We start from the raw sequence: 11,899 nt of genomic DNA, 5'->3' as shown, positions 1-11,899 counted from the left end.
ACTTCATCTCTTCAGAGTATGCCCTTGTGATTTCTTAGTGACTTTAAGTGCATGAGCAAACCTTAGGCTCTTTCTTATACTCTTTGAGCACATGAGCGCACCATGAAGGCCTGAAGGCTTGAAGCCTCACTCCTCCATCTCTTCAGAGTGCATACTTGTACCATTGGTGTTCTCTCTCACTTTCTTCAGCGCACAAGAGAAACTTGAAGGCCTCTTATGAGACTTTATGAGTTTGAATATGCTATCCTAATCAAGATTTCTTCTTTTAACCCTCTCATGGGCCTATCACGAATTGATCATTCAATGAGCTAGGTAGTGATAGAATAGATTTTTTAATACTTATCTTTCCTTGCCATTAATGGTATTGATTCATAGGAGTACTATCCTAACATGACAAGGATATGCTCAAGCAAGTAGCAAGGATAAAGCATAAAGAAACACCTGCAGAGAAGAACAATAAAAAATAACAACCATGAAGACATGAAGTAGATCATGGACCAAGGCAGAAATAAGACATTGCATGATGACTCAAAGGATTCTGATAATGATCAAAGAAACTTTACAGGGTGGAGATAAGTAACAAAGAAAATATTCCATGAAGATGAATCATAGATTAGATTTATCATCAAGAATTCAAGATGAAGTAGCAAGGAAGACAACTTGGAATTTCCACCTCATCATGAAGCTCTTGTCATCATTGTCAAGTTGTAACTTTTACAAGTGTCATCATAACATTCAATGTGTGTCCATGTGTGATGCCACATTATCATGTGGAATGTAATGATTTATTCTCATGAAAATGACAAAATGTAATGTGTGGAAGTGCAAGAGTCATATGTGGAACATGAAGAGTCACATACTCATATATGGACAAAGATTGTATAGAAGTCAAAAAGTCATTTAGAAGTTCAAGAGTTGTTTAGAAGTCCAAAGGACATCACATTATAAGTTCAAGAGTCATGAGGGTAATCCAAGAGTCACAAGAATATGAAAGCGCATTCCTCTTGTTATAAAAGAAACCTCATTTTTGGAGGATTAATCTTTGGAGATCTAGTCTTGGCTTCTCTACTCAAAATAGGATAGAAAACTACTATTTGGAGAAACAAGAAGTGACTTAATGTTCCACTATTGGAACTAGTGTCTCATCATTGTAACTATGTACTTGGATCTTTCACCTTATAATTGAATTCAATGAGCCAACACATATTCATGCATGTATCGCAAATGCTTTAGGACTATTCTTGGGATGTTAACAGTATATCTTGTTTTCTTATGTACTAGAGAATTTGAACTATTCGATGTCTTTGGTACTTATTCTATTGAATGTTTGTTGTATTTTATTTATAATGGTTATGTGAAATATTTCACTAATGAATCTTTTTTATGCTCTCGTGTGTCTCTCCTAGGTTAGTACTATTACTTTCTTCTAGAGGCTCACCTTTTGTCTCCCTCTCATGAAGGTCTCCTTTTACGCATTGGAATCAATGTTTCACAACGTCAACTTACTTGCTTATTCAAGGTTTATGTATGTTTCTCTTATGTTATCCATTGAAACCAAGACAAACCTTTGTGTTACGATGGTCGAGACAATAATCTGGATGGGGCTCCTAATCTAAACAGTGTGAGGTATAATTGGGACTTCACATCGAGGAAACCCCCTGTATGTTGTCGGTATCAAACACCATAAACACCTTCCTATTTTAGGTATCACCCCATGGTTTCCACTATTAGGATAAAAAGAAAGGAGGAGATGGGATCCCCTAGATGAACACCTCTAGAAGGATTAAAAGGAGTATAATGGGAGCCATTGATCATAATGGAATAAAAGGGGGAGGTTATTATGGTATGGATCCAATCTATCGAAGGGGGAGAGAAAATAAAATCCTTCAGGGTAGATAGGAGGTATTTCCAATTGAATCAATCATAAGACATTGAAAGGTCAAGCTTGACTGAAGTACCCATTGTTTTAGGTTTTTTCAAATAATTGATCACTTCATGAGTGTTGGAAACAATATTGAGAGGAGGGGTGAATCAGTATTAGCAATTTAACAATATTTAATTTTGATAAACATATTTATATACGATACTTTTGTTAATGAAGCTTGCGTGTATACGTAACTGTGTTTAGAGCAACCAACATATACCTTGAAAACTTATAGTTTAGTTAGTTGATCTTTAATCTGTATATCAGAACCATATAACTAGTAATCAGGTGTAGTAAACAGAATAGGCAATCACACATGAACATAAGATATAGGGTGGAAACCCAATGTGGGTGAAAACCACCTACTGCAATCGTCTCTATCTTTCTTTAATAAGAAACTTCTTTTTACAAATTTTGTAGTGGTTCAGCCTTATACCAGTACACAGGCTTCTACCTGCAGAAGGCTACAACCTTCTCTCATTCTCCAGCTTTTCCTGTAAGGGAGCTACAACCCACTTTGCTCTTGTACTAGCCGATGTATTTACTAGTATGTAGGTGCTAACCTATAGAAGGCTACAACCTTCTCTTTTCTTCCAGGGACCACGTTTCATAAATTTTCAGACTGGATCCATCAATAACATCAATCAAACAACAAATATATCTGCATCAACCAATCTCCTTTGTACCAACCAAAACTGAATCAAACAATCAATTTTCTGAATGCTATAACCATAATACTGTAACAGTAGCTAGAACCCAATCCAGAACCCAGAACACTGCAATAGCAAACAGAAGTAGTTAAAACATATTTGATGAGACGTACGCTACTTCAATGTGTCAAACCTACATTCATATGTTGTTATATGAAGGCAGATCTGCGTATACACTGTTTTGAAATCCCGAACCAGCGTGTATATGCGCCTTTACTATTCTGAACCTGCGTACATATCTGTAAAAGATGATTTAACCTTTACAACTATTCAGACATCAGTTATACCCAAATCATCAGATTTACAGATTACGATATGCGCCAATTATAAAAGATCAAAACCACACAAAGATACTTCTCTTCAAGCCTTAATATCTTGACCCATCAAGAGAATTTATCCTTCTTCAAGCGCTCAAGTTCCTCCTTGATTCAGATCCAGCTATGCACCATAACCCAATGACCAGTATTCTAGTTCTTGCTCTTCATTAGATATTCAATACTTGAGTACCTTTGCCTAATGATCTCCTCCTCCTTTTATAGTCTTAGGCATTACTCAATACCATGGTCCAAAACCACTTATAAATAATACTTTGGATCAAATACGTGGGGTCAACGCTTCGGACAAGATACCTTGGACCAATACCATGGGTCAAAATACCAAGGACCAAATACCACGGACCATATACCATGGACCAAAACCAAGTTTTCCAACATGTACGTGCTTTTCCTTGCGTGAAAGTGTGTGTATACGCATACGTGCCTTTTGGTCTGCGAACCCGTGTGTATACGTGGTTTGGTCAAGGGGAACCTACGTATACCTCTTTTCCGTCATTCTGTGATCCTGAACTGTGATCTATCATTTGAGTGAGTCACCATCAAGGACAACACCTGTGTCATAGCGCCAAACCTGTGTCATAATGCCAACAATCTCCCCCTTTGGACTTGATGGCAACACCAAGTCATTCTCCCCCTTTGTCATCAAGGGCAAAGGGTTATGCTCCCCCTAAGTACATGCTGAATTCTCTGGTATGCTGAAGTGTGTTGTTCATGCTCCCCCTAACTGTAAGCAAAGTCGGCAAAAATATGTTCTAGAAGAAGAACATGAATCTATTCATCATAAATGACCTTCCTATCACCAAATACTCATACATACATTCATCTCCCAACCAAGTGGGGATATACCAAGATTGACTCATCCACCCAACCAAGTGGGGATACACCGAAAGTTTATACATGATAAGAACATTACATCATCCATCCCAGGCATAGTGGGGAAACAAAATAGGTCGTTACATGACCTTGATAATAAAATATATATATGAAATAGAGACAAAATATCTAAAACAAGACTATGATAGTCACCAACAACTATAATCAACAACATCTGCCGATCACCATCCAGACCAACAACCATGATCTCCCTCTGCACTTGAATAAAAAACAATTGTGAAATTTTACCAAGATCTTCTAAGATAATGCCAACAATGAATTATTAGAATTATATGCTCCCCCTAAACCTATGCTAGATGATCACTGTCAGACCCATATCAGGCTCTTTTCATCCTAAGTCTGGCCCAATGATATTCTTCAAACCAACATATACGCAATTGTATCCACTGAAACTGGCATATGTACACGGATACACTTCATGAGACTCGTGTACAACCATTGTTCTATAAAACAGATAAGTGTCAACAACAAGATGATGCATCAACTACTCCCAGCTTATGTCTGAGGTGTTCAAATGTCTCTCTGGGCAGTGGTTTGGTGAATATATCAGCAGCCTATTCCTTGGAGGGAACATACTCCAATTTGACCTTTTGTTCAAACACTTGTTCCCAGAGAAAATGATATTTGATAGGTATGTGCTTGGTCTTGGAATGCAGGACTGGATTCTTTGAAATACTGATTGAACTTGTATTATCACATAGAATGGAGATGGGTGGAGTACATGTGATCTAAATGTTTTGCAATGTTTGCATCATCCAAAGGAGTTGTGTGCAAAAAGATGCAGTAACCACATATTCTGCTTCAGCTGTAGATAATGCAATTGAACTTTGTTTCTTGTTGAACCAAGAAACTAATCTAGAATCCATATAGAATGCACCACCACTAGTGTGTTTTCTGTCATCCATGCTTCCTGCCCAATATGCATTTGTATATATTTGAAGTGTAAGATCTGTATCTCTAGGATACCATAAACCAAAGTTTTGTGTTCCTTGAAGATATTTGAAAATCCTTTTGACTGCTTGAAGGTGTGCTTCCTTTGGATTTGCTTGGAATCTTCCAACTATTTCCACTGCATGCATGATGTCTGGTCAGGTACCTGTTAGATAGAGTAGACTACCAATCATGGATCTATAGGTTGGTTGATGTACTGCTGCTGATTCATCATTTTTGCTGAGGCTGCATCCTATTACCATAGGGGTACTTACTGGTTTAGAATCTTCCATGCCATATTTTTTCAAGATCTGCTTGAGGTACTTGGTTTGTGATAGAAAAATACCATCTTTATTTTGTTGAACTTGTAAACCAAGAAAATATGTGAGCTCACCAAGCAGGGACATTTCAAATTCTTTCTGCATTACCAAAGCAAGGTTTTGACTCATGGCTTCTTCATTGCTACCAAAGATGATATCATCAAGATACACAACAAGTATTAGCAATTTATCATTTTCGATTTTTATATATAGATTGCTATCAGCTGATCCTTTTGAAAAACCTTGTTGATGAAGGTATTTGTCAAGACGATAATACCAGGCCCTTGGAGCTTGTTTTAGACCATAAAGAGCCTTTCTAAGTATGCATACAAGTTTTGGATAATTTCCAAGGATGAATCTGTCTGGTTGCTCAATATATACTTCTTCTTCTAGGTCTCCATTAAGAAAGGCAGATTTCACATCCATTTGATATACTTTGAACTTCTGAAAGCTAGAAAGAGCAAGGAACATTCTTATGGCTTCAAGTCTAGCAACAGGTGCAAAAGTTTCTTCAAAGTCTATACCTTCTTGTTGAGCATACCCTTTACAAAAAAGTATGGCCTTGTTTCTAATAACTTCTCCATTTTCATTCAGCTTGTTTTTGAATATCCATTTGGTACCTATGACATTCTTATCATTAGGTCTAGGAACCAATTCCCAAGTATTATTTTTTTCAATCTGCTCAAGTTTTTCATTCATGGCCTTGACCCAACATTCATCTTTGCATGCTTCATTTACATTTTTCTGTTCGACGGAGGAAAGAAATGCTAGATAGCTTAAAGCTTTTGTAATAGTTCTTCTTGTCTGCACACCTGCCTCTTTCTGCTCCAAAATTTGAGTCTCTGGATGATTCTTCTGAACATACCTGGATGGAGTCTTTTCTTCTACCCTTATTTGTTCTTCTGGTGCCTCACTGGTTTCTTCTTTAGAATTAGTCTGATTTGATGTGGAAGGATAGTCCTCATCTTCTTCATGATCTTCGGTTTTTACCTGCTTTGGATTTTTGCCCGCTTCATCAACCACGACATCAATACTTTCAACAATTTTCCCAAGTCTTTTATTATAACACTTATATCCTTTACTTTTGGAAGAGTAACCAAGGAGAATGCCTTCATCTGCTTTAGGTTCAAAATTGCTAGGTTTTTCATCATTCCTTTTGATGTAACATTTTCTTCCAAAAACTTTGAAGTATTTTATAGTAGGAGTCTTACCATACCAAAGTTCATGTGGAGTTTGAGTTCTGTTTACCCGAACATTTGTTTTGTTGAGAATAGTGAGACAGCAAATGCAACTTCACCCCAGAAGGTTGCAGGAGTTCCAGACTGAATTGGCATAGCACGAGCCATTTTTTGAATAGTTCTGTTCATCCTTTCTACCACTCCATTTTGCTGAGGAGTTATTGTGGTAGAGAATTCCCTTCTTATTCCATGTGCTTCACAGAAGTCGAAGAATTCATCCGAGGTAAATTCCCCTCCTCGATCAGATCTGAGGCATTTGATTTTGTGACCTGATTCATTTTCAACCTAGGCTTTAAAGGCTTTGAACTTTTTGAAAGCTTCGTCTTTATGCTTTAGAAGTCCTATCCAACACATTCTAGAAAAGTTGTTAATGAACAATATAAAATATTCTTCTCCATGAGGTGATTTTTTCCTAGATGGACCACATAAATCAGTGTGAACAAGTTCAAGAGACTTACTAGCTGATCCTTCCTTCTTAGGGAAATGTGCTCCAGTTTTCTTACCAAATTGACATGATTTTCATATTGTATTTTCTGGAATGCGGATATCCAGAATATCACATATCGCTTGGTATCAGCATGCTTTTCTTAGTTGAGGGAAGCTTAGATGCCCCAGTCTTCTATGCCATAGCCAATGTTCATCATTTTTGCTTAGATAGCACTCTTGTTGTCCTCCCTTGAGTATGTATTTAGGAGTTCTTACACCTTTGATCATTGTTTCTCCTGTATCAAGCTCACGAACAATACATCCATTTGATCGAAACCTACATCATTTCCTTGATCACATATTTGACTGACACTTAATAGCTTATGCTTAAGACCATCAACATACATAAAATTTCCAGCTTTAACCTTTTCTTTTAAGAGAACAGAGCCTTTACCTTTTATGACAGCAGGAGTATCATTTCCAAAAGAGACCTTCTTTTCCTTTTCTAAGGCATTATATGACTGAAGGTTTTCTTTGTCACATGTTATGTGTTTTGAGCATCCACTGTCGATATACCACTGATTTTCTTGTCCTTCTGCATACAAGGCTATTCTGCATCTTTCTGTTTGTGGTTCCTTCTTTCTCCATGTTTTGGGACCCAATGAATATTGCTCCTTCTAAGATGTTTGTTGAAATTTACTCTTGCACTCAGAATCTTCATGATTGAGGTTGTTACGGATAGAGCATTCTATTTCATTTTCAAGAGCAGAAAAGTTATTGTAGGTCCTTTTCATGATCCCATTCACATTCCTTTGATTTTGTGCTCCTCTAGTCATGATGGTCTTGTAAGCAACACATTGAGCAGCTTTGTGTCCAAAGTTATGACATGAAAAACATTGGCCATTAAAGAAATTCCTGCGATTATCGAATCTACTGACCTGATGATTGTAGTTTCCATTGACATTCATTCTTGAAGCAAATTGAGACTGATTTACCTGTGGTTGTTTATAGCTTCTGTTCATCCTTGAAGTAGATTGAACCTGATTTACCTTGTGACCTTCTTTATGCCTTCACTGACGATTGTCAACTTGTTCACTTCTCCTTGCTGCATCAAGATAGCTTTTGGAGGTTGATGGCTTCTATGCTTGAGATGCTTCTTCAGTATATCCAAGATGTTGGGTTGTGTTATATTCTTTCCATGACTAGCCCACGTAGTTAATCGGGGGGGTAGAGCCCCCCTTCATTGCGCCAACTGTGTAGTGGGGAGAGGGGGGGGGGGGTCACAAGGGGTTTGAGGTGTACCCGTAACCCCACTTTATGGGGTCTGGGGCAGCGCCCCGGAAAATATTGGTTTTGGACCCTATGTTAGGTTGGGCGGACCCACCTATGGTTTTGTGCATGTTTTTTGCACATGTGTTTGGGATGCAATAGTTTTCGGTCCATGGTTTTGGATGCGATGGTTTTTGGTCCATGGTATTGGATGCTTCGGCATGTATAAATATGTATTGTAATATTGAATGGAACATAATGAAAAATCAAGCTAGTAGTCCTGATTTTGGGATCCAGGGGAAAATCGTTGTGTATATGTGTTTTGTGTTATGCTCTCACATTGTTTATTTTATGTGTTTTAGAATTCGGATGCAGGTAATTTCTGTATGAGGTTAAAACCTACATTTGGTATCAGAGCTATTTTGGCTTCAAGGGGATGCCTTTATTGCTGAGAGGTTTCCCTTGAGCCTGTGGTAGACCCTGTTCAGTGGGAGATCTGTGAGATTGATTCTAGTGGTAAAAGAAGATTGCAAGTAGTGGAAAGATAGAGATCGAGAAATTTAATGGTCAAAGTTTTGAGTTGTGGAAACTCAAGATGAAGGATCTGTCGGTGGATAAAGATCAGTGGATCGTGGTAGATCTGGTTACTAAACCAACGGGAGTGTTCGATGAAGAATGGAAGAAGTTGGATCAGAAGGCAAAGAGAACAATATGATTGTGTGTCTCAAATTCAATATTGTTGAATGTATCAGTGGAAGCTACAACAAAGGATTTGTGGGATAAGTTAGGGACTTTGTACCAATCTAAGTCTCCGATGAATAAACTGTTCCTATGGAAAAAGCTATATAACTTGGGGATGAAAGATGGAGACTCGGTGACAGAGCATCTGAACACATTTAATACTGTGGTAAGTCAGTTAGCGTCTGTTGATATTAAAATTTCAAATGAAGATAAGTGCATCAGTTTGTTGTGTTCTCTACTAGATTCGTGGGATAGTCTGGTTATTACAATAGGTAGCAATGCAACTGCCTTGCAGTTTGATGAAATAGTCTTAACCTTGCTAACGGAGGAGATGAGATGGAAAAATATGGAGAGCCAGAATGGTGATGCCTTGTCTGTATGAGGATGGTCCCAGAACAGAAACAAAAATAAGTCATCGAGTGGGAGATCTAAATCTAGAGGGAGATCTAAATCTACAGGAAAACCTGTAAAGGTGGTATGCTAGAAATGCGGAAAGGAAGACCACTTTAAAAGGGACTATAAATCTAAAGCTCTTGACAAAGGAAAGGGATCTGATGATGCTCCTTCTGTAGAGGTGAAAACCACCTCAGATGAAGGTGGGGATGTGTACTTGGTTTCTTCAAGTACACATGTAGATCATGAGGCATGGTTGATTGACTCAGGTGCATCCTTTCAATTCACTCTCCATAGAGAGTGGTTCTATGAATATGAGAAATGTGATGGTGGTGATGTCTTCTTGGGGGATGACAGGAAGGCTAGAATCGTTGGTCGCGGAAAAGTAAAGTTGAAGCTGCAAGGTGGAAGGGTTAGAATGCTTCCAGGTGTTCTACATATTCCTACATTAGCCACAAATCTGATTTATGTAAGCAAGCTGGATGATGCAGGTGTAAAAACAGTGTTTGAGAAGGATACCTACAAAATGCTTCAGGGAGCACTGGTATTGATGCGGGGAGTTCGGATTGGAACTCTGTACAAAGTGCAAGGTAGCACTGTTATTGATGGTTGCAATAGAGTGGAGTACAAAATCTAGTGGTCTCTGGAGAGAAGACCATGCTGTGGAATCAAAGGCTTGGACATATTAGAGAGAAGGGCCTTTGAATACTTCATGGTAAAGGTATGGTAGAAGGTATGAGTAATAGCTCTCTAGATTTTGATTTCTGTGAAAATTGTGTATATGGGAAGCAGAATCGAGTGAGTTTCCCCTCCAGTGGTAAGAGGGTGAAACAGATATTAGAGCTTGTGCACAGTGATGTGTTTGGACCTGTGAAGGTTCCATCACTGGGTAAGTCTGTGTACTATGTATCATTTATAGATGACTTCTCAAGGAATACATGAATATATTTCCTTAAGAAGAAATCTGAAGTCTTTGACAGGCTTAAATAATTTAAGGCTCTGGTGGAAAACCAGACAGAGAAGAAGATAAAGGTGCCGAGGACAAATAATGGTGGAGAGTTTTGCAGCAAGGAATTTGAAGAATTCTGTAAGAAGTGTGGTATATCACGGCAAAAGACTACTCCATATACACCTCAAAAAAATGGAGTTGTGGAAAGAATGAACAAGACGTTGATGGAAAGGGCAAGAAGAATGCTCAGTGGTGCCAAGTTAGGATACGAATTCTGGGCAGAGGCGATGGAGATAGCATGTTACCTGGTCAATAGATCACCTTCATCGGCGTTGGAGGATAAGACTCCACAAGAGGTATGGACTGGTAAGAAACCCTCTCTTTCACATTTGAGGGCATTTGGATGTGATGCATATGTACATGTGCCAAAGGAGAAAAGAACCAAGTTGGATAGTAAATCTGAAAAGTGCATCTTTATTGGGTATAAGGATGGTTTAAAAGGTTATAAGATTTGGAACCCAGTAACAAGGAAGGTTGTGTATAGCCAAGATGTGGTGTTCAGAGAGGTGAAAGATGTTATTAAACATGAAGTCCAACCAAGGTACCTAAGAATATAGAGTTTGAGCTAAAGGAGGTAGAATCAGACTCTACAGCAGAGGAGGAATCAGAAGATGAAGAGCCACAAACTCCGGCTGTGAGAAGATCAGTTCGAGAAAGAAGGCAGCTAGAAAGGTATAGTCCATCTGATTTCTGTTCAAACTTTGCTCTGTCTGTTACTGATGATGATCCCAGAACTATGAGGGAAGCAGTGGATTCGGAGGATAGAAAAATCTGGAAAGAGGCCATGGTTGATGAAATGGCATCTTTGCATAGAAATGAGGCTTGGGATCTGGTGGAGTTGCCGGCTAGAAGGAAACCCATTGGGAGCAAATGGGTGTTCAAAAAGAAGACAAATGTAGAAGGAAAAGTGGAGAAATACAAAGCTCAGTTGGTAGCAAAAGGTTATTCCTAGGTGCCAGGAATTGATTTTGGTGATATTTTTTCTCTTGTTGCCAAGGTAACTTCTATTAGATTACTTTTATCTGTTGCTGCTGCTTTTGATTTTGAGGTAGAATAGATGGATGTAGAGACAACATTTCTTCATGGGGATCTAGAAGAGGAAATCTACGTGAAGCAACCTGAAGGCTTTGTGGTGAAGGGTAAGAAAGAACTGGTATGCAAGTTAAAGAAATCTCTGTATGGGTTGAAACAATCACCAAGGATGTGGTATCAAAAATTTGATACATTTATATGGGGACTTGGCTTAACCAAAAGCAAAGTAGATCACTGTGGGTATTCTAAATTAATTGGTGACCATGTTATTTATCTGGTCTTGTATGTGGATGATATGTTGCTGGTTGGAAATGACAAAGAAATTATCCAGGATTTGAAGACCTAATTGTTCTCCAAATTCAACATGAAAGATCTTGGTGTTGCAAACTATATTTTGGGCATGGAAATTAAAAGAGAGCGGGCAAGAAGGAAGATCTGGTTAAACCAGAGGAAGTATGTTGAGACAATACTGCAGAGGTTTAATATGCAGGATATTAAACTGATGAAGGTTCCTATTCCTATAGGTGTGAGGTTATCTGTTGAACAGTGTCCTAAGACACAAGAAGAGGAAGAGGACATGTCCTGTGTTCCATATGCAAGTGCAATTGGTAGTCTGATGTATGCAATGGTCTGTACTAGACCAAACATTGCACATGAAATGGGAGTATTGAGCAGGTT

The sequence above is a fragment of the Pinus tabuliformis genome, chromosome 2_2 (assembly GCF_031772625.1).
Source record: "Pinus tabuliformis cultivar Carrire ecotype Pingquan chromosome 2_2, CPIR1, whole genome shotgun sequence".
Taxonomy (NCBI): domain Eukaryota; kingdom Viridiplantae; phylum Streptophyta; class Pinopsida; order Pinales; family Pinaceae; genus Pinus; species Pinus tabuliformis.
Note: the sequence above shows the minus strand (reverse complement) of the source record.